General features: G+C 48.8%; 1 protein-coding gene across 1 annotated transcript in view; it reads left to right on the top strand.

Moving 5' to 3' along the window:
* Nucleotides 1-1,315: 1,315 nt before the first annotated feature.
* abca3b (ATP-binding cassette, sub-family A (ABC1), member 3b) overlaps nucleotides 1,316-21,386 on the top strand; it is a 191,204-nt gene continuing 171,133 nt past the window's right edge. The window contains 1 exon segment of the mRNA XM_038820903.1: nucleotides 1,316-1,377. The gene's annotated coding sequence lies outside the window, so the exon portion shown is untranslated.

Genomic DNA, 21,386 nt, shown 5'->3' with positions numbered 1-21,386 from the left:
CGGCGACATCTTACTCGCCTCAGAAAACGTGCGGTCCATGGGCGCCGCCATCTTCCCTCCATCGAGCTCTCCACCGACAATTACGAGATTTTGTATCGCCCTAGTAAGCTCAACGAGCCCCCCGACGCCCTATCCCGAGGTACATGCGCTAACGCACAAGTTGACCGACTCCGGACCCTACACGACACTCTCTGCCACCCAGGGGTCACCCAGTTCTTTCACTTCATAAAGGCCCGCAATCTGCCCTACTCCATTGAGCAGGTCAGGGCTATCACCAGAGACTGCCAGGTCTGCGCGGAGTGCCTACCCCCAGCGCACCTCACCACAGCCCCGCTCCAGGACAATACGACCTCCCCTTGGTCCCACCTGGGGATGAAGATGAGGTCTACACGCTCCCGGAGTCACCGGCGACCGAGCCGACGCCTGCATCGCCATCGGGACTGCGGCGCTCACAACGGCGGATCAAGGCACCCGATCGGCTGAATTTGTGAACTTTCCCCAAAATGTTAACCTTAAAATGCACGTAAATAGTTTTTCCATCCCCCCGCTGGACTCCTTTTTAACAGGGGGTGAATGTGGTAATCACCACTGTTGTACGTATCACATACAAGATGTAATACGGTAAGGCAGGTAGACCCCTGCCTGCTGGCTCTGCCCAGTAGGCGGAGTGTGTGTGTGTGCTCACCGAGCTGCAGCCATTTTGGCAGCAGCTGCAGGAGGCTACACATCTCTGCTTAATAAAGCCTCGATTACACTCTACTCTCGTCTCGTCATAATTGATAGAGCATCATAGGTTTGCTAACATATTTGAAACTTTGGAATAAAAGGGTCAGTGGCAATACAGATTTGCAATTGGTCAAATTACACAGTGTTGCAGTGAAATTGTTTTTTGGACTGGAAAAAAGTGAACAATTATGTTGGCACTATAACCACTGATTTTCTTGATTTTATAGTGTGTGTGTATATATATATATGTATGTGTGTGTGTGTGTATAGAAAAAGGGTGTGGAAGAGTGGAACTAACTCAGTTGTCATTGCAAGGAGGTGGTGCAGACAGGACATGAATGGCCTTTGTGCCACACCCATTCTATGAAGTGGTTAAAGTTCAATATTTGGCGAAATTTGGCGGGGAGGGGGGTGAGAGTTTGACAGAAGGGGCAGGGAGGGCAGAGGTTGGCATGGGGCGGACAGGTGAGTGGCAGTGATGGGTGGGGTTAATTCTGATCCCATTCTTTGTGGCGTCACTGCCGTTTGAGTGACGGGAGTGTTTGGCCAATAGCAGGTGAAGGAGGCGGGCTGAGTGAGGCGTTGATGGGCGGGGCTTGCCACCAAGGTTTCGGTTGGGCGCCCGGCATTGTTTTGGCAGCAGCGGCTGAGGTGAGTGTAGGACAAGAGACCGAGGGGACATTGAGATCCAGAGAGGTTTGAAGGAGAACTGGTCTTGAGAGCTATTATAAGAAGCGGCCGCTGCCGGGAACTTCAACTGTGGGAAGCAGCACAGTCAGATGCAAAGACTGTGATGGGAGGGGGAGATCTGGCTGGAGTGTTTGTGGGAAGTGCTCTGTCACAGGGGAAGGGCAGCTGTTTGGCACCAGTGACTGCATCAATGTATTCTGCGGTTCCTCGTTGCTAGTGAAGGGTTGGTAATACCACTTGATGTGGTCTGTTGTTTGTACCTGACCTAGCTATAAGAGAATAAGCTGCCAGGACTGTGATTGACCTGCAGCACTTGTAACTGGAACAATCTGCTGGGGGTGGACGAGTGGGGAGAGGGCGGGGTGAGGTCTCCTGGGCTTGCTTTTCTGTTGAGACTTTAATTATATTTTTGCTGGATCACTGAGCTCCCAGGAGCAGGTGACAATAAGGCCCAACTCTGGAAACTGAGTGAGGCTGTTATGCCATCCTCTCCAGGTCTTGCCTTTCTTCAGCCAGCATCTTTGGTAGTTGTTGTCACACAGTGTTTGATTGTGTTGGAGGATTCAGTAACTTAATTATTGTCCAGCTAATCTTGGCAACATTGTTGGTCTTCTTAAATTTGGCATGTTTGGCTTATTTTTAGTTCTTTGTTAAGGTGTGAAGAAGTTGTCTTGGTGATTAGGATAATGTTAACCCGCACAGCTTGAAAGCATTGTGATGTACCATAGTCAAATCCCAAAGCCTGCTAGTGATGTAGCTGGTATAAAGGTGCATTTTCCTATAGATTTAATTAGAATCAAGCAAATGTGGTTATCACTAAACAAACCGGAGGCCAGTGCTAGGGAACTGTTGCAAACTCAAATTATTCGAGTGACATTTTTACCCTAAATTGACATTTAATGTAGTTATTGTGAGTGAAGGAAATAGAGATACATTTAATTTGTTTTTTTGTCTCTGGGTGGAGTGGAGTGACTGGTTATTTGCAGGACTGGATAAATGCTGACAAGCAAATTGTCCCATTCGACAAATGCCAGAAGTTCAAGCCTGGGTGATGAAATGGGCCGGGGATGGTGAGGCAGGGAGCATGGAAGGTTGAGGGAATGAGTAGTACAAAGGAACTTTACTGAAACAGCTAGTTACATGCAGGTTTTGAAATCCATTCCTAGAGCACAAGTTATGGGTATCCCGACACTGCTCCAGTCTCACAATATGAAAGCAATTCAACTTGGTTGTATATTGTCGCCAGTTGATCAACCCGTCGACAACATTGGAAAAAAGTTTCAGGATAGCATTGAAGGATTGGTAATATAGAAGCAAACTCACTGTAGCTGATTAATGGAAACTAGTAGCCTGTACTGTGACAGCTTGCATTTTAATACACAAATGATAGTACTGGTTAAACTAAATCACATTTATATATACTTTAATATGCAGAAGTAAGAACACATAGAGTAGAAATAATCATGAAAATGAATTTATTTAGAATGTATACCCATAACTAGTTGTATTGTTTCCTCCTTACATTCTTTTCCTGATCGACCATTGGAAGTTGCCATTTGTGGACGCTCAACAGTCTCAGGTCTTTAAACTCAATAGCTGTCAGGATTCCAGAAAGACTCACTGCTTTATACTATAGATTTCTTTGATGTAGAAAGAAATTCCAATGTTGTGGAAAAAAGATGTTGTAATGGTATTCCCCTCATAATAAGACCATTCGAATGGAGTCAAAGAGTCCATCTTGTGGCTTTTTGACACAGTATTTAACCATTTATTTCATGAAGATAACTTAAAATCCCACGTTTCACTGTAACTTGTAATACAGACTAGACATCTTTGTTCAAAATTGATAGAGATGGTATTGGATAAATTGTCGGTATTTAAAGATTGACAAGGCACTGGGACCAAACGAGATGCATCCAAGAAAGTGAGGGTGGTAATTGCAGGAGCGCTGGCCATAATCTTTCAGTCTTCCCTAGACTTTTTTTTTTCTTTCTTTTTTCTATAGAATCAGAGAGTTTATAGTGCAGAAGGAGGCCATTCGGCCCATCGAGTCTGCCCTGGCCTTGGAAAGAGCACCCCACCTATGCCCATACCTCCACCCTATCCCTGTAACCGAATAACCCCACCAAACACTCAGGGGAATTTAGCACGACCAATCCACATAACCTGCACATCTTTGGACTGTGGGAGGAAACTGGAACACCCAGAGGAAACCCACGCAGACAGGGAGAATGTGCAGATTCCGCACAGACAGTGACCCAAGCCAGGAATCGAACCTGGGACCCTGGAGCTGTGAAGCAACAATGCTAACCACTGTGCTACCGTGACTTGAGGGAGGTGCCAGAGGACTGGAGGATAGAAAACATTACACCCTTGTGTAAAAGGTTGTAAAGATAAGTTCAGCAATTACAGACCAGTCAGTTTAACTTTGGTCGTAGGAAAAGTTATAGAAATAATTATTCAGGATTAAGATTAAAATTACATGATAAATTTGTGGGTTGATTAGGAATAGCCAGCGTGGATTTCTTAAAGGAAAATCATGTTTATCTTACTGGAGTTTTTTGAAGCAGTAGCAGAGAGGATTGATGAGGGTATTGCTGTTGATATGGCGCAAATGGACTTCCAAAAGGTATTTGATTCAGTGCCACGAGACAGAAGCGAGAAAAGTGATAGCTAATTAAATAAAAGGAGTAGTAGGAATGTGGATACAGAATTGGTTGAGTAATAGCAAACAGTTGAGGGATATTTTGGGGGCTGGAGGAAGGTTTATAGTGCAGTTCCAGGAGGTTGGTTTGGGACCCTTGCTTTGCCTGATATAAATGATCTAGATCTTGGTGTGCAGGGTACAATTTCAAAGTAAGAAGTCTTACAACACCAGGTTAAAGACCAACAGGTTTGTTGGACTTTAACCTGGTGTTGTATGACTTGGTCCGCCTGCGGGGAAGGAGCAGTGCTCTGAAAGCTAGTGATTCAAAACAAGCCTGGTGGACTTTAACCTGGTGTTGTAAGACTTCTTACTGTGCTCAACCCAGTCAAACGCCGGCAGCTCCACATCATGACTACAATTTAAAAGTTTGCGAATTATACAAAATTTGGCGGAATGGTAAATTGTGAGGGGAATAAAGTAGAACTTCAAATGGCATAGACAAGTTGGTGGAATGGGCAGATAGGTGGCAGATTAAGATCAATATGATGAAGTGTCAGGTAGTTAATTTTGGTACGAAGAACATTGAGAAACAATATAAAATAAGGGGTACAACTCTAAAGGGTGTGCAGGAGCAGAGGGACCTGGGTATTTTTGTGCATAGATCATTGAAGGTGGCAGGAAATGTGGTGAGCGCGGTTAATGAAGCATACAATATCCTAGACTTTAATGAGCAAGGAGGTTATGCTGAGCTTATATAAACACAAGTTAGACCTCAGCTAGAGTATTGGGGTCAGTTCTGGGTTCCACACTTTAGGAAGGATGCGAATGCATTGGAGAGAGTGCAGAAAAAGTTTACAAGTATGTTTCTCGGGATGAGAAATTCAGTTATGAAGAGACTTCCGGGAAGTTGGGACTGTTCTCCTTCGGGGGAAAGAAAACTAAGGAAATTTGATAGAAGTGTTCAAAATCAAGAGGTGGGTGGATAGAGTAGATGGGGTTACATTATTCCCGCTCATTAAAGGCTCAAGAAAGGGAGGGCACAGATTTAAAGTGATTTGCAAAAGAAGCACATGCAATGTGAGAAAATACTTTTTCACACCAAGTCATTCAGGTCTAGAATGCGCTGCCTGGAAGTGTGGTGGAGGCAGATTCAATTGAGATATTCAAGAGGGTATGAGATGATTATTTGAATGGAAACAATGTGCGGGGTAAGGGGAAATGGCAGAAAAATGGCATTAAGTCATATCGCACATTCGGAGAGCTGGTGCAGGCATGATTGGCTGAATGGCCTTCTTCTGCATCATAACAATTCTATGATTCTGAGTGCAAGATACTTACTAGCTGAGGAGAATTTATCACTTCCAAAATCAACCAAGTGGTGTTCATAGAATCATAGAATTTACAGTGCAGAAGGAGGCCATTCAGCCCATCGAGTCTGCATTGGCCCTTACAAAGAGCACCCTACTGAAACCCACGTATCTACCCTATCCCAGTAACCCCCACAATTTTTATCTCGCACTTGTATATTCTTACATACAGGGATCTTTGTCCTTGTTTTGTGCACATGTTGTTAGTATTATCTTCCTTGTGTGCTTGGGCTCTCTTTCTATGTTGCTGGGTGTGGTGATGGGAGTTCTGCAGTACTCAGATACTTTTCAAATCAGTTCTCCGGACTTACTGGTTTGGAATCCACTAATTGTCTATCATCAAAGCAATGATTGCCACCAAACTGCACCCAGGTGAATGCTGATGGGTGTCATCACTTCAGTCTATTATTGGGTATACTGGGTTGTAGTACATGAGCATGGATGGATGATGAGGTCTTGGGTTGCGCTTGTGACCCAAAAAGATAAAGTTGTCAAGCTGTTTGTTTTTCCTGGCCCAACCCAAATTGTACGTTCATGACACAGTTCATATCTGGAAGTGAATCGCAGGTGTTGCCTGTGGTTAAAACCCTGTAATGCACTTAAGGTGGCTAAAGTATGCCTTTCTGAACCTGCTTTTCTTGCTGCTACTGTGGAATGTAAATATGTAAAGTACTGTAGAATCACTACAGTGCAGAAGGAAGCCATTCGGCCCATCAAGTCTGGACTGGCCCTCTGAGAAAGAGCCGTATTACGTTATCCCCATACCCCAGAAACCCCATCAAACCTTTTTGACACAAAGGGGCAATTTAGCATGGCCAATCCACCAAACTTGCACATTTTTGGACTGTGGGAGAAAACCGGAGCTCACGGAGGAAACTCACACAGGCATGGGGAGAATGTACAAAGTTCACACAGCCAGTCACCCAAGGCTAGAATTGAACCCCGGTCCTTGGTGCTGTGAGGCAGCAGTGTTAACCACTGTGCTCCTTGCCACCTGTAGTGGAGGATGGCAAGAAGGGAATTGCAGGACATAAAAATAATCTTTAGTGTCACAAGTAAGCTTACATTAACACAGCAATTAAGTTACTGTGAAAAGCCCCTAGTCGCCACATTCCGGCGCCTGTTCGGGTACACAGAGGGAGAATTCAGAATGTCCAATTCATCGAACAACCACGTCTTTCGGGACTTGTGGGAGGAAACCTGAGCACCGGGAGGAAACCCATGGAGACACAGGGAGGCCGTGCAGACTCCACACAGACAGTGACCCAAGACAGGAATCGACCCTGGGAAGCAACAGTGCTAACCACTGTGCTACTGTGCTGTCCATATTGATAAATGTTTTCTGCACAGTGGACTTTTGGTGGTTATAATACAACACTCTCTGAATGTTGTGAGATTTGTGGCCATCTGGTAGAATAGATGCCTGAAATTATATTTACGTGACAGCAATTGCCGTTTTTAGATCATTAACGGTTCTAACCCAGCTAATTAGAACCAAAGTTGAGCAGACAAAATAGTGGGTTGTCATTAAAAAAGGAGGTAGTTAGGTACAGTCGAGATACATTCCCATGAGGGTGAAAGATAGGGCAACCAAAGCCAGAGCTCCCTGGATGAGGAGAGTCCGATAAAGCAGCAAAGGGGCCATATAACACGTCAGTTTGATAATACAACTAAGAACCAGATCAAATAAAGCAAAATTGAGAGAGGAAACAAAAAAGGAAATTGGAAAGACAAAAGAGATAATATGAAAGGAGACTAGCAGCTAGCATGCAAGGGAATCTAAAAGTCTTCTGTAGCCAAATAAATAGTAAAATGGTATTAGGAAGAGGGATGGGGATGCCACAGGATCAGAAAATTGGTCCACACATGTAGGTTGGTAGCATATGGCTGAGATACTAAGTGAGTACGTTATCAAGGAAGACGATGTTGCCGCAATCATAGTGAATGAGGACATTCTCATAGAATTTACAGTGCAGAAGGAGGCCATTCGGCCCATCGAGTCTGCACCGGCTCTTGGAAAGAGCACCCTACCCAAGATCAACACCGCCACCCTATCCCCATAACCCAATAACCAATTTTGGACACTCAGGGCAATTTATCAGGGCCAATCCACCTAACCTGCACAACTTTGGACTGTGGGAGGAAACCGGATCACCCGGAGGAAACCCACGCACACACGGGGAGGATGTACAGACTCCGCACAGGCAGTGACCCAAGCCGGAATCGAACCTGGGACCCTGGAGCTGTGAAGCAGTTGTGCTATCCACAATGCTACCGTGCTGCCCCTAGTACACAATTGATGTACTAAAAATTGATAAAGAGGAAGTATTAGGCGGACTAACTGTACTAAAGTTGACAAGTCACCTGGACCAAATGGGATATATCCAAAAATGCTGAGAAAATGATGGGAAATTGAGGCACTGTTATGGCCAGGGTTTAGTGAACCCCAAAGTGTATCATGGAGTTCACCTGACCCACAACTTTTAATAGATTGTGGTATGGGGAGCACACGTCCCACTCTATAGGTGTGGTACAGCAGAAATCGAAAAGTATTTTTAAGAACAAAACAATGTTTTATTCTATGAATTCAAGTTAACCTTTTTAAAACATACAGTGAACATCTTAGCAACCATTAATTCAAATACAACCCCCAAAGAACACAACACTAAGTAATCCTTACTTTCCTTTTAACATCCATAAGACTTTTAAAAAAACGTTTAACAGAAGCACATCAGGTTTAAATTCACTACTGAGAACAGTTATCACTCGGAATTCACCAAATGATCAAGAGATAGTCTTTACATGGCAGAGAGAACAACATTACACATTCTGTGGCTGACTGCAGCTCCAACACTGAAACAAACCAAAACACCACAGACACTTCCAAGCTTTTTCTCAAAGTGAAACTAAAAGCTGACAGGCAGCCCAGCTCCACCCACACTCTGACATCACTGCAGTAATAAACTCCCATTTCTTAAAGGTACACCCACTACAGTTATTCTATAAAAAACACCCATTTCTTAAAGGTACTTTCACATGACAGGCACTGCCCATAATCTTCCAATCCTCCTTAGAAACATGAACGGGGTGGTGCCTGAGAACTGGAGAGTTGCAGATGTCACAGCCTTGTTCAAAATAAGGGTATAAGTATCAGCTCAGCAACCATAGACAAGTCAGTTTAACCTTAATGGCACAAAAGCTTTTGGAAACGATAATCTGGGACACAATTTTTTAATAAATGTTTTTTATTCAGTTTTCATGTTTTATATTGAACAAATTACAAATTGTTAGAGAGAGAGAAAAAAAAAGAACACGCAAAAATTAACATATATATTTACAGGTAAGCATCTTCGTAGTAATAACTGTGGCCTCCCCCCTTTAGCCGGCATACATATTTTACATTCCCCAACATGTTTATTGGCATCTATTTTGTTTGGTTTTGGGCCTTAGCTAGCCATCAAACCCCCGTAACGAACCCGTAGCCCCCCCCCGCCGGCTACCTTCCCCCGACTATTCTTCCTCTTGTACGTTGGCCACAAACAGGTCCCGGAACAGTTGCATGAATGGCTCCCACGTTCTGTGGAAGCCGTCGTCCGACCCTCGGATGGCGAATTTGATTTTCTCCATTTGGAGAGAATACGAGAGGTCGGACAGCCAGTCTGCAGCTCTGGGCGGTGCTGCTGACCGCCAGCCAAACAGGATTCTACGGCGGGCGATCAGGGAGGCAAAGGCAAGGGCATCCGCCCTCCTCCCCAGGAATAGATCTGGCTGGTCTGAAACCCTGAAGACCGCCACTATCGGGCATGGCTCCACCCTCGCCCCCGCCACTTTGGACATAGCCTCGAAGAAGGCTGTCCAGTACTCCGCAAGTCTGGGGCAAGACCAGAACATGTGGGCGTGGTTGGCCGGGCCTCTTTGGCACCGTTCACATCTGTCCTCCACCTCCGGGAAGAACCTACTCATACGGTTTCTCGTTAAGTGGGCTCTATGTACCACTTTTAGTTGCATCAGGCTGAGCCTTGCGCACGTGGAGGTGGAGTTGACCCTATGCAGTGCTTCGCTCCAGAGTCCCCACCCTATCTCCATCCCCAAGTCGTCCTCCCATTTCCTTCTTGTTGCGTCCAGTACGGTGTTGTCCCTTTCTACCAGTTGGTCATACATGTCGCTACAGTTCCCTTTCTCTAGGATACTTGCGTCCAGTAGGTCTTCCAGTAGTGTCTGTCGTGGCAGTTGTGGGTATGCCCTTGTCTCCTTTCGTAGGAAGTTTTTGAGCTGCAGGTACCGTGGCTCGTTCCCCCCAGCTAGCCAAAATTTCTCTGTCAGTTTGTCCAGTGTTGCGATCCTGTCGTCCGTGTATAGGTCCCTGACTGTCAGTGTCCCCCCGTCCTGCCTCCACCTTTTGAAGGTGGTGTCAGTCAGTGCTGGTTTGAACCTATGGTTGTTGCAGATGGGAGCCTTGTCCGACATTATGTTCAGGCCAAATTGCTGCCGCAGTTGGTTCCAGGATTGGAGGGTGGCTGTCACCACTGGGCTGCTGGAGTGTTTTTTGGGTGGGGATGGGAGTGCTGCCGTGGCGAGGGCCCGGAGGGAGGTCCCCATGCAGGAGGCCTCCTCCGCACGCACCCAGTCGGCTTCTGGCTCCTGGATCCATCCCCTTACTCGCTCGGCTGTTGCCGCCCAGTGGTAGAATTGTAGATTCGGGAGGGCTAGCCCCCCCCTGGATTTTGTTTTCTGTTGGACCTTCTTTGGGATCCTAGCATTTTTACCCCCCCATACGAACGCCATGATAAGTTTGTCCAGCACTTTGAAGAAGGCCTTGGGGATGTAGATCGGAATGGATCTAAACAGGAAGAGGAACCTGGGCAATACGTTAATTTTGATCGACTGGACTCTCCCCGCGAGGGAGAGCGGGAGTGTGTTCCATCTTTGCAGGTCCTTTTTTACTTCCTCCGCCAGGCTGGTGAGGTTCCATTTGTGGATCCCTTTCCAGTCATGGGCTATTTGGATCCCCAGGTAGCGGAATTTATGTCGGGCTTGTTTGAACGGCAGCCCCTTTAGTGCTCTCTTTCTCTCTCTCTCTCTCTCTCTTCTTCTCTCTCTCTCTCTCTCTCTCTCTCTCTCTCTCTCTCTCTCTCTCTCTCTCTCTCTCTCTCCCCCCCCCCCCCGCTGGTGTACTGGGAAGATCTCGCTTTTGCTCATGTTGCTCATGTCCATGCTGCTTTGTGGGTCCGAGATGTAGAGGAGCAGATCATCTGCATAGAGTGAGACTCTGTGCTCTCTGCCTCCCATTCGGATCCCCCTCCAATTTTTTGCTGCCCTGAACGCAATTGCTAGCGGTTCGATTGCTAGTGCGAACAGCAGCGGGGACAGTGAGCATCCTTGTCTGGTGCCCCTGTGCAGCTGGAAGTATTGGGAGTTGGTATTGTTGGTCCGTACACTCGCCATGGGGGCGTTGTATAGGAGCTTTACCCACGCGGTGAACCCTGTTCCAAGCCCGAACCGCTCCAGTACCTCTATGAGGTATTTCCATTCGACTCTGTCGAAGGCCTTTTCTGCGTCCAGGGAGACGATCACCTCTTGTGTTCTCTCCCCGGAGGGGGTCATTATCACGTTCAGCAGGCGCCTGATGTTCGAGGTGAGCTGTCTACCTTTGACGAAGCCCGTCTGGTCCCTGTGACCACCTCAGGTACACAGTCTTCTAGCCTTTTGGCTAGGATTTTGGCCAGTATTTTGGCGTCTGCGTTCAGCAGAGATATGGGTCTGTATGACCCACATTCCGTTGGGTCTTTGTCTTTCTTAGGTATCAGCGAGATTGAGGCCTGTGCTAACGTGGGTGGCAGTGTGCCCCTAGCTAGCGAGTCTGTGAACATCTCCCGCAGGTGCGGGGCCAGCGCTGTCGCAAATTTTTTGTAGAAGTCCGCCGGGAATCCGTCCGGTCCCGGCGCGTTCCCCGTCTGCATGGAGCTGATACTGTTCATGATCTCTCCCAGTGCTAGTGGTGCTTCCAGGTCCCGTTTCCTGCCCTCTCCCACGACTGGTATGTCCAGTCCATCAAGGAACCGGTTCATCCCAGCCTTCCCCGTTGGGGGCTCTGAGGTGTACAGCTCTTGGTAGAAGGCCTTGAAGGTTTTGTTAATCCTCCCTCTCTGGTTCTGTTTCCAACATGCCTCTGGTACCCCTGATTTGCCCAATTTCTCTGGTGGCTGCCTGCTTTCTCAGCTGGTGTGCCAACAGGCGGCTAGCTTTGTCTCCGTGTTCGTACAGGGTCCCGCGCGCCTGGCGGAGTTGGTGCACTGCTTTCCTGGTGGAGAGCAGGTCAAAGTTCCTTTGTAGTTCTTTTCTCTCCGCCAGGAGCTCTACGGTCGGGGCCTCGGAGTATTTACGGTCTACCTCCAGTATGGAGTCGACCAGCTTCTGCCCAGCCACCCTTTCCTCCCTATCTCTTTGCGCTTTGAAGGCAATGATTTCCCCTCTTAGTACGGCCTTAAGCGCTTCCCAGAACGTGGAGGATGATACCTCCCCGTTTTGGTTGTTCTCCGTGTACTCCGCTATGGCCCGCGCTATCCTTTCGCTGAAGGCCTTGTCAGCTAGTAAGGCACCGTCCAACCTCCATGTGGGGCGCTGGGCCCTTCCCGTCTCCAGCCGCACGTCCATGTAGTGTGGGGCGTGGTCTGATATCACAATTGCGGAGTATTCCACCTTGTCTATCCCTGGAAGCACCGTTTTCCCCACCACAAAGAAGTCAATTCTGGTGAACACGTTGTGTACTGGGGAGAAGAAGGAGAATTCTTTCTCCCCCGGGTGGGCGAACCTCCAGGGGTCCACAGCTCCCATCTGCTCCATAAAGTGACCGAGTTCCCTTGCCATGTTTGAGGTTTTCCCCGTTTTGGGGTTTGATCTGTCCGTCTTTGGGTCCTGTACACAGTTGAAGTCCCACCCCATGATTAGTCGATGCGTCGCTATGTCCGGGATTTCTGCCATGGTCTTTTGGATGAAGCTCGTGTCGTCCCAGTTGGGCGCGTACACGTTGACTAGGACTACCGGCGCCCCATTCAGGGCCCCGCTGACCATGACATACCGCCCCCCTGGGTCTGTAACCGTCTTTGTCGCCCTAAACATTGTCCTCTTGCCAATCAGTATCGCCACCCCCCTGGCCCTTGTCCCATAGCAGGAATGGTAGGTTTGTCCCACCCAACCCTTTCTTACCCGCAGTTGGTCCTGCTCCCTTAGATGCGTCTCTTGGAGGAAGACTATGTCGGCCCTCATGTTTCTGAGGTGGGTGAGGACTCTAGATCTCTTCACTGGGCCGTTAAGTCCCCTTACGTTCCAGGTGATTATCCTGGTGGGGGGCTTCTGCCCCCTCGTTCCTGTGGGATTAACCATGTTTGTCTGGTGGACGAGCCCCTGCCCTCCGGGGTTTCCCTTTGTTAGGGGGCCGTCCAGGATGGCCGCTACCACTGCTCTCCCCATGCGGTCGGGTCTCTGCACTCCGGGGTTTCCCCTTGTCCTGGGAGCACCCGCCATGGCCGTCCACTGTGTGTCCGCCACACGGGTAGTCCCCTGCACTCTGGGGGGCCCCTTTGCCCACAGACCGCACTGGGTGGGTGCTTGCATGGCTTCCTTGTTTCGAGGCCTTGGTTGTGGTACTTTGTAGCCCTGTTCCTTTTCTGGCCTCTTTTGTCCCTTTGTCCCTACCTTTCCCCTCCCTGGTCTCTCCCTCCCTGTGTGCCCCCCCCCCTGGTCTCTCCCTCTACCCTCCTCCCCTGTATACCCCTCCTTTGCTCCTCTATACCCTATTCCTGTCCCCGTTTGCTCTCCCGACTTTGGTGGGTGATCTCCCCCCTCCCCTGCCTGCCGCCTTCCCCCCTGTTGGGGGTGCGCAGCGGCCCTGCTTTGTAGCGTGCCCCCGGCGCTAGCTTTCCTGCTATTACGGTGGCTCCCCTCTCGGAGGTTGTTGTCTCGCTTCTCCTCTACCTGGCCTCTACGGTTTTCTGCCCGCTCTTCCCCCATCCTACCCATTGGCGTGCCATTGCTCCTTGCCAGGGGCCCCTCGTCCCTACCTCCCCTGCTGTTCTTCCAGCCCGTGCTCCTCGACGAACCTATTCGCCTCAGTAGGGGCTGTAAAGAAATATTCCTTGTTTTGGTATGTGACCCAGAGTTTCGCTGGGTACAGCATACCAAAATGCACTTTGTTCCTGTAGAGAGCTGCTTTCGCTCTGTTAAACTCAGCCCGTTTCTTAGATATATCCACTCCAAGATCTTCATATATTCGGATGGTGTGTCCGTCCCATTTGCTGGCTCTATTTTCCTTGGCCCAGCGCAGGATTGTCTCCCTATCCCGGTACCGGTGCAGTTTGGCTATGACTGCTCTCGGTTGTTCCCCTGCCTTGGGCTTCGGGCGCAGCGACCGATGTGCTCTGTCCAAATCCGGTGGGGTGGGGAAAGCTTTCCTCCCCACTAAGTTGCCCAGCATTGCAGCCACGTATGCTGTGGGGTTTCTACCCTCGGTCCCCTCTGGCAGGCCCACTATCCTAACATTTTGCCTTCTCGAGCTGTTTTCTTGGTCTTCTACCCTGCCCTTCAGGCTCCCCTGTGTTGCGCCCAGTCTTGCCACTTCCCTCTCCAGGGCCGTGACCCGGTCGCTCATGTCTCTCGCTGCTTTCTCTAGCTCCTTAATGGTTGCCTCATGGGCTTCCAGTTTCCCCCCTTGAGCTTCCAGTTTCTTCCCTTGAGCTTCCAGTTTCTTCCCTTGGGCATCCACTTTCTCCTCCAATCTGGTCAGAGCCTGCTGCACCCCTGACATGGCCCTGGCCACTGCTGCCTGTGCTGCGGCTTCTGCGTCTGCTTTCAACTCTGCCTTGATTGCCTGCAGCTGCTCCCTCACCACCTCAGTAAAGGCTTCCTTCCAATTCCAGCCCCCCTCTAGCCCCGGGGGAGAGGGTACCTGTCTGTCCAGCTCTTTTTGATGCGGCGATACCTCCGTCCCGCCGCTTCGTGTGCTAATCCGCTCGCGTGAGCTGTCTTGCCCTTTGTCCCGTCTGCTTTTGGTGCCCCCTTTCCTTTGGCTCCCTTCTGGCGTTTTTTTCTCCCCCTTCCCTTTCATCTTTTCTTCTCCCCTTGTTTTTCTGTTCCCCCTTTTTCCGTGCCCGATTTTTATTTTATTTATTTGTTTACTGTATTAATTATTTTCTCCCCCCCCCCCCCCCTTTTATGCAACTCCCCTCAGGTGGGCTTACTTTGATGGGAGTGGGTGTAGAAAGAGAGAAAATAATATATATATCCCTCCCCCTTTCTCTTTAACAGTGTTCTTTTTAAAGTAAAAGTCCTCTTCTTTTTTTCCCCCCCACTTTTCCCCTTCCTCTCTCACGCAGGAGAGAGAGAGAGAGTGAGAGGATTCTGTCCAGTCCTTTGTTCTTGCCACGTGGTGGTCGCTGCCGGTTTTGGAGGGGGGGGGGAGGTGTGTGTGTGGAGACTCCGCTCCGGGCCTGTTTGGGGGGGGGGGGGGGGAGACGCCGCTCCGGGCCTGTTTGGGGAGGGGGGGGGGAGACTCCGCTCCGGGCCTGTTGGGGGGGGGGGGGGGGGGAGACGCCACTCCGCTCCGGGCCTGTTGGGGGGGGGGGGGGGGGGGGGGCGCCTTTCCGCTCCGGCCCTTGCGGGGGGGGGGGGGGGGGGGGGGGGGTGTAGACGCCGCTCCGGCCCTTGGTTGGGGGGGGGGGTAGACGCCGCTCCGCTCCTTTGGGGGGGGGGGGGGGTATGGACGTCGCTCCATCTGGGACACAATTAACAGTCATTTGGACAAGTGAGGATTAATTAGGGAAAGCCAGCACAATTCTGAACAAGGTGCAGGAACAGAGAGACCTCAGGATATATGTTCACAAATCATTGAAGGTGGCAGGGTAAATTTAGAAAGTGGCTAAAAAGGCAAACATGATCTTGGATTAGGTGTTGAGTACAAACAAAAGCAAGGAAGTTATGGTGAGCCTTTATAAAACACTGAGGACATAATAGAGAGAGTGCAGAAAGGATTCATGAGAATGGTTCCACAGATGAGGAATTCCAATTATGTGGTTGGATTGGAGAAGCTGTGGTTGCCTCCTGAAAGAAGAGAAGGGTGAGAGGAGATTTGATAGAGGTATTCAAACTTATTAGGGGTCTGGACACAATTGATAGGGAAAAACTGTTCCCATTGGCAAAAGGAGCGGGAACAGTGGATGCTGATTTCAGGTGACTGGCAACAGAAGCAACAGTGGGACGAGGAAAAACATTTTTACACAGTGAGTGGTTAGGATCTGGAATGCATTGTCTGAGCCTTATACCCTTATTTTGAACAGGCTCCGACATTTGCAATTCTCCAGTTCTCAGACACCACCTCGTCCATGTTTCTAAGGAGGACTGGAAGATTATTGGAGGATTGGAATGCATTGTCTGAGTGAATAGTGGAGGCAGATCCAATCGTGGCTTTCAAAGGGTATTGGATGAGTACCTGAAATAAAAGATGAGCTATGGAGAAAGGCTGAGGGCGTAGGACCAACTGAGTTTTTCTTGCAGAGAGCTGGCAAGAACACAATGGGGAGAGGCAGTGGCACAGTGGTATTTCTGCTGGACTAGTAGTCCAGAGACTCGGGGTAATGCTCTGGGGACCTGGGCTTGAATCCCACCATGGCAGACAGAGGAATTTAAATTGAATAAAAACATCTGGGCTGAAAAGTCTAATGATGACCATTAAACCATTGCTGATTGTCATTAAAAAAATCTGGATCACTAATGCCCTTTAGAGAAGGAAACCTGCCATCTTTACCTGGTTTTCCTGCAACCACAGCAATGTGGTTGATTTCTAAATGCTGTCTAAAATGGCCACTCAGTTGTATCCAACCGTTACAAAGAAAACATAAAGGAATGAAACCGGATGCATCTCCTGGCATCGACTGAGACACCAGAAACGGCAATGGCAAACCCAAACCCAGATCAGTCGATTCTGCAAAGTCATCCTTATGAACATCTGGGGGCTTGTGCCAAATGTGAGAGAGCTACCTCACAGACATGCAGCAGGTGGTGAGGGAAAACATACTTGACCTAATCCTCACCAACCTACCTGCTACAGATGCATCTGTCCATGACTGTATCTGTAGAAGTGACCACCACACAGTCCTTGTGGAGACAAGTCCCGTCTTCACAATGAAGATCCCCTCCATCGTGCTTTGTGGCACTACCACCATGCTAAATGGGATAGAGTGTGAACAGATTTAGCAACTCAAGCTTGTGCATCCATGAGGGACTGTGTGCCATCAGCATCAACAGAATTGTATTCAACCACAATCTGCAACTGCATGGCCCGGCATTTCCCCCCACTCTACCATTACCACGAAGCCTGGGGATCAACCCTGGTTCAATGAAGAGTGCAGGATAGCATGCCAGGAGCAACACCAGGGATACCTAAAAATTAGCTGTTAACCTCATGAAGCTGCAACACAGGACTACCTGTGTGCCAAACAGCATAAGCAGCAAGTAATAGAGCTAAGCCATTCCACAATGAACACATCCGATCTAAGCTCTGCAGTCCTGCCACAACCAGCCGTGAATGGTGATGGATAATTAAACATTTAATTGCAGGAGGAGACTGCACAAATATCTCCATCCTCCATGATTGATGAGCCCAGCACATATGTGCCAAAGACAAGGCTGAGGCAAGAGATGGAAGGGATCATCAACAATATTATTAAGCGGCACTTACTCAGCAATAACCTGCTCACAATGTTCAGTTTGGGTTCCACCATGGTCATTCACCTCCTGACCTCATGACAGCCTTGGTTCAAACATGGACAAAAGAGCTGAACTCCAGAGGTGAGGTAGGAGTGACTGCCCTTGACATCAAGGCAGCATTTGACCAAGTATGGCATCAAGGAGACCAAGGAAAACTGGAGTCAATAGGAATCAAGGGGAACACTCTCTTCTGGTTGGAGTTATACCTGACGCAAACGACGGACATCACTGCAGGAGTTCCTCAGGGTAGTCTTCTAGGCCCAACCATCTTCAGCTGCTTCATCAATGACGTTCTTCTCATCATAAGGTCAGAAGTAGAGATGTTTGCTGATGAATACAAAGTTCAGCATCATTCACAATTCCTCAACCACTGAAGGATTCCATGCCCAAATGTAACAAGGCCTGGACAACATCCAGGCATGGGCTGAAAGTTGGCAAGTAACATTCCCGCCACACAAGTGCTAAGCAATGACCCTCTTCAACAAGAGAGGATTGAACCATTGTCACTTGACATTCAATGGCATTATCATTGTTGACTCTCCCACTATCAACATCCTGGGGGTTACCATTGACCAGAAATTGGACTGGACCAGCCATATAAGTGTGGCTACAAGAGAAGGGCAGAGGCTAGGAATCCTGCAGCAAGTATCTCATCTCCTGACTTTCCAATGCCTCTCCCATCATCTCTAGCAGTATATTTCAATTTTTTTTTCCCGGGGTCCCATTCTTTTTTTAACTTTAGAGTACCCAATTCATTTTTCCAATTAAGAGGTAATTTAGCGTGTCCAATCCAACTAGCCTGCACATCTTTTGGGTTGTGGGGGCGAACCCATGCAAACATGGGGAGAATATGCAAACCCGAATGGACAGTGACCCAAAGCCGGGATTGACAGTGACCCAAAGCCGGGATCGAACCTGGGAACTAGGCGCCGTGAGGCAGCAGGGCTAACTCACTGCGCCACCGTGCTGCCTCCAGGGCCCATTCTTGCCAAAAGGCCAACCTTCGGGACCCACCCCGGCCGACCTTCAGGACCCACGCCGGCCGACCTTTGGGACCCATGCTTGCCACTCACGCCGGTCGAGCTTCGCGTCCCACGTCGCCTGAACTTCGTAACCCACCATTTTCGCTTACCTTTAAGCAGGTGAGCCTGCTTGGTCCTCACATTCCCACTTGCTCTGTCATTCAATGTTACATTTCTGTATAGGTTGTTCATCGGAGATCCTGGAGCTCACAGCAGCACCTTTTTGTCCTGCTGTGGATTCTCCTTAGCAGCTCACACCACCATTCCTTTGTCCTGCTGTGGATTCTCCTTAGCAGCTCACACCACCATTGCTTTGTCCTGCTGTGGATTCTCCTTAGCAGCTCACACCACCATTGCTTTGTCCTGCTGTGGATTCTCCTTAGCAGCTCACACCACCATTGCTTTGTCCTGCTGTGGATTTTCCTGAGCCACCCTCTCCAGCAGGTTCAGTTGTGAGATCCTGGTCTGTTTGTGTCTCTGGTCTTCTGTTCTAGATTACAAAACAATCTATTTTAAATTTTACAGTCCCGTTGCTTGTTTGCTGCTAACAAAATTGAGGAATCGCAATCGCGCCCAGAACACATGACGCCAGGGGCATGACCTTCTCTGTGCTGTTGCTTCAGGCAGGAAAACTGCATTGAAGTAAAAAAAAGCTTCTCCTGGGTCAGAACGCTGACGTCAGGAGGAGGCGGTGTTTATTTCTGTGCACTGGGCATGCGCACTGATGAGCGGTATACACGCCCACATTCTGAAAGCCGCTCGTGGCCGTCATTTTTAAAGCTGGTCGCAGCAGATGTTTTTAAAAGCCGGCTACTGTGGCCATTGTGCATTAATTCCCGCAATCGGGAATGCCGTGATGGATGGCTCCGCGACCCTCCCAACACCCGCCTGCGACCCACCCGGCATAACCCCAACTTTGAAAATGACTGATCTTTCGGGCACAAGTCAGAAGTGTGGTGGAATACTCTCTACTTGCCTGGATGAGTGCAGTTCCAACAACATTTAAGAAACTCCACACCATCCAGGACAAAGCAGCACATTTGATTGCTACCCCTTCCACAAACATTCACACCCTCCACCACCAAAGCACAGTAACAGCAATGTGTACCATCTACAAGATGCCCTGCAGGAACTCATCTGCGTTCCTTAGGCAGCACCTTCGAAACCCATGACCAGTACCATTTAGAAGGTCAAGGGCAGCAGATACCTGGGAACACCATTACCTGGAGTTCCCCTCCAAGTCATTCACCATCCTGACTTCACTGTCGCTGGGTCAAAGTCCTGGAATTCCCTCCCTAACAACACTTAGGGTGTATGTACACCTCGGACTGCTGTGGTTCAAGAAGGCAGCTCACCACCACTGTCTTTTTTTAATAAATGTTTATTACTGGGTTTTTGAACAAAGTATATTTACAGTTATGTACACAGAATAAAATATATACATAGAAGAGAAAAAAAAAGACTGGTATGATATTGTGCACTCTTTGGCACTGTTCACATCTATCCTCTACATCCGGGAAGAACCTACTCATTTGACGTCTTGAAAAGTGGGCTCTATGTACCACTTTTAGTTGCGTCAGGTTGAGTCTTGCGCACATGGAGGTGGAGTTGACCCTATGCAGTGCTTTGCTCCAGAGTCCCCACCCTATTTCAATCCCCAGGTCTTCCTCCCGTTTCTTTCTTGTTGCGTCCAGTACGGTGTCGGCCCTTTCGACCTGTCGATCATACATGTCACTACAGTTCCCTTTATCTAGGATGCTTGCGTTCAGTAACTCTTCCAGTAACATCTGTCGTGGCGGTTGTGGTTACGTCCTTGTCTCCTTTCGTAGGATGTTTTTAAGTTGCAGGTACCTTAGCTCGTTCCCCCTAGCTAGCTGGAATTTCTCGGTCAGTTCATCCAATGTTGCGATCCTGCCTTCCGTATATAGGTCCCTAACTGTCAGTGTCCCTCCGTCCTGTCCCCACTTTTTAAAGGTGGCATTAGTAGGCGCTGGTGTGAGCCTATGGTTGTTGCAGATGGGAGCTTTGTCCGACATTTTGGGCAGGCCAAATTGCTGCCGTAGTTGGTTCCAGGACTGGAGAGTGCCTATCACCACTGGGCTGCTGGAGTGTTTTTTGGGTGGGGTTGGGAGTGCCACCGTGGCGAGGGCCCGGAGGGAGTTCCCCTTGCAGGAAGCCTCCTCCATGCGTACCCACTCGGCTTCTGGCTCTTTGATCCATCCCCTTATGCGCTCGGCTGTCACCACCCAGTGGTAGAATTATAGGTTTGGGAGGTCTAGCCCCCCCTTGGATCCCCCCCCCCCCGATATGATTGCCACGATTAGTTTTCCCTTGAAAAAGGCCTTGGGGATGTAGATCGGGATAGATCTAAGTAGGAAGAGATACCTGGGCAGTACATTCATTTTGATCGTCTGGACTCTCCCCGCGAAGGAGAGTGGGAGTGTGTTCCATCTTTGCAGGTCCTTTTTGGCTTCCTCTGTCAGACTGATGAGGTTCCATTTGTGGATCTCCTTCCAGTCATGGGCTATTTGGATCCCCAGGTAGCGGAATTTGTGTGGGGCTTGTTTAAATGGCATAACTACACCCCTGTATGTTTCACATAATACTCCATGTTTTGGCTTTGCAATCTTCATCTTACTTTGAGAAAGAATTGATCTTAGCGCTTCAAGATTTCCTGAAGATGTTAAGATCAGTGATACCTTTTGAGAAATTTTAAAATTGAATTCAAATTTTAAATGCAGATCTCTATTTACTGTCTCTCTCTCTCTGTCTCTTCATACCATAAGAGGGCATTGATGTCCATGGACTTCCATATGTTGGACCATGGTTAGTCGTGAACACTGCCCAGTCGATCACACAAACCTGCCTCCCATCCATTGACTCCATCTACACCTCCTGCTGCCTGGGGAAAGCGGGCAGCATAATCAAAGACCCCTCCCACCCGGCTTACTCACTCTTCCAACTTCCTCCATCGGGCAGGAGATACAAAAGTCTGAGAACACGCACAAACAGACTCAAAAATAGCGTCTTCCCCACTGTTACCAGATTTATGGACTGACCTCATTAACACTACACCCCTGTATGCTTCACCTGATGCCGGTGTTATATAGTTACATTGTGTACCTTGTGTTGCCCGATTATGTATTTTCTTTTATTTCCTTTTCTTTTCATGTA

Source organism: Scyliorhinus canicula, chromosome 15 (assembly GCF_902713615.1).
Source record: "Scyliorhinus canicula chromosome 15, sScyCan1.1, whole genome shotgun sequence".
In the NCBI taxonomy this organism is placed as follows: domain Eukaryota; kingdom Metazoa; phylum Chordata; class Chondrichthyes; order Carcharhiniformes; family Scyliorhinidae; genus Scyliorhinus; species Scyliorhinus canicula.
Note: the sequence above shows the minus strand (reverse complement) of the source record. Positions and strands in the feature narration are given on the sequence as shown.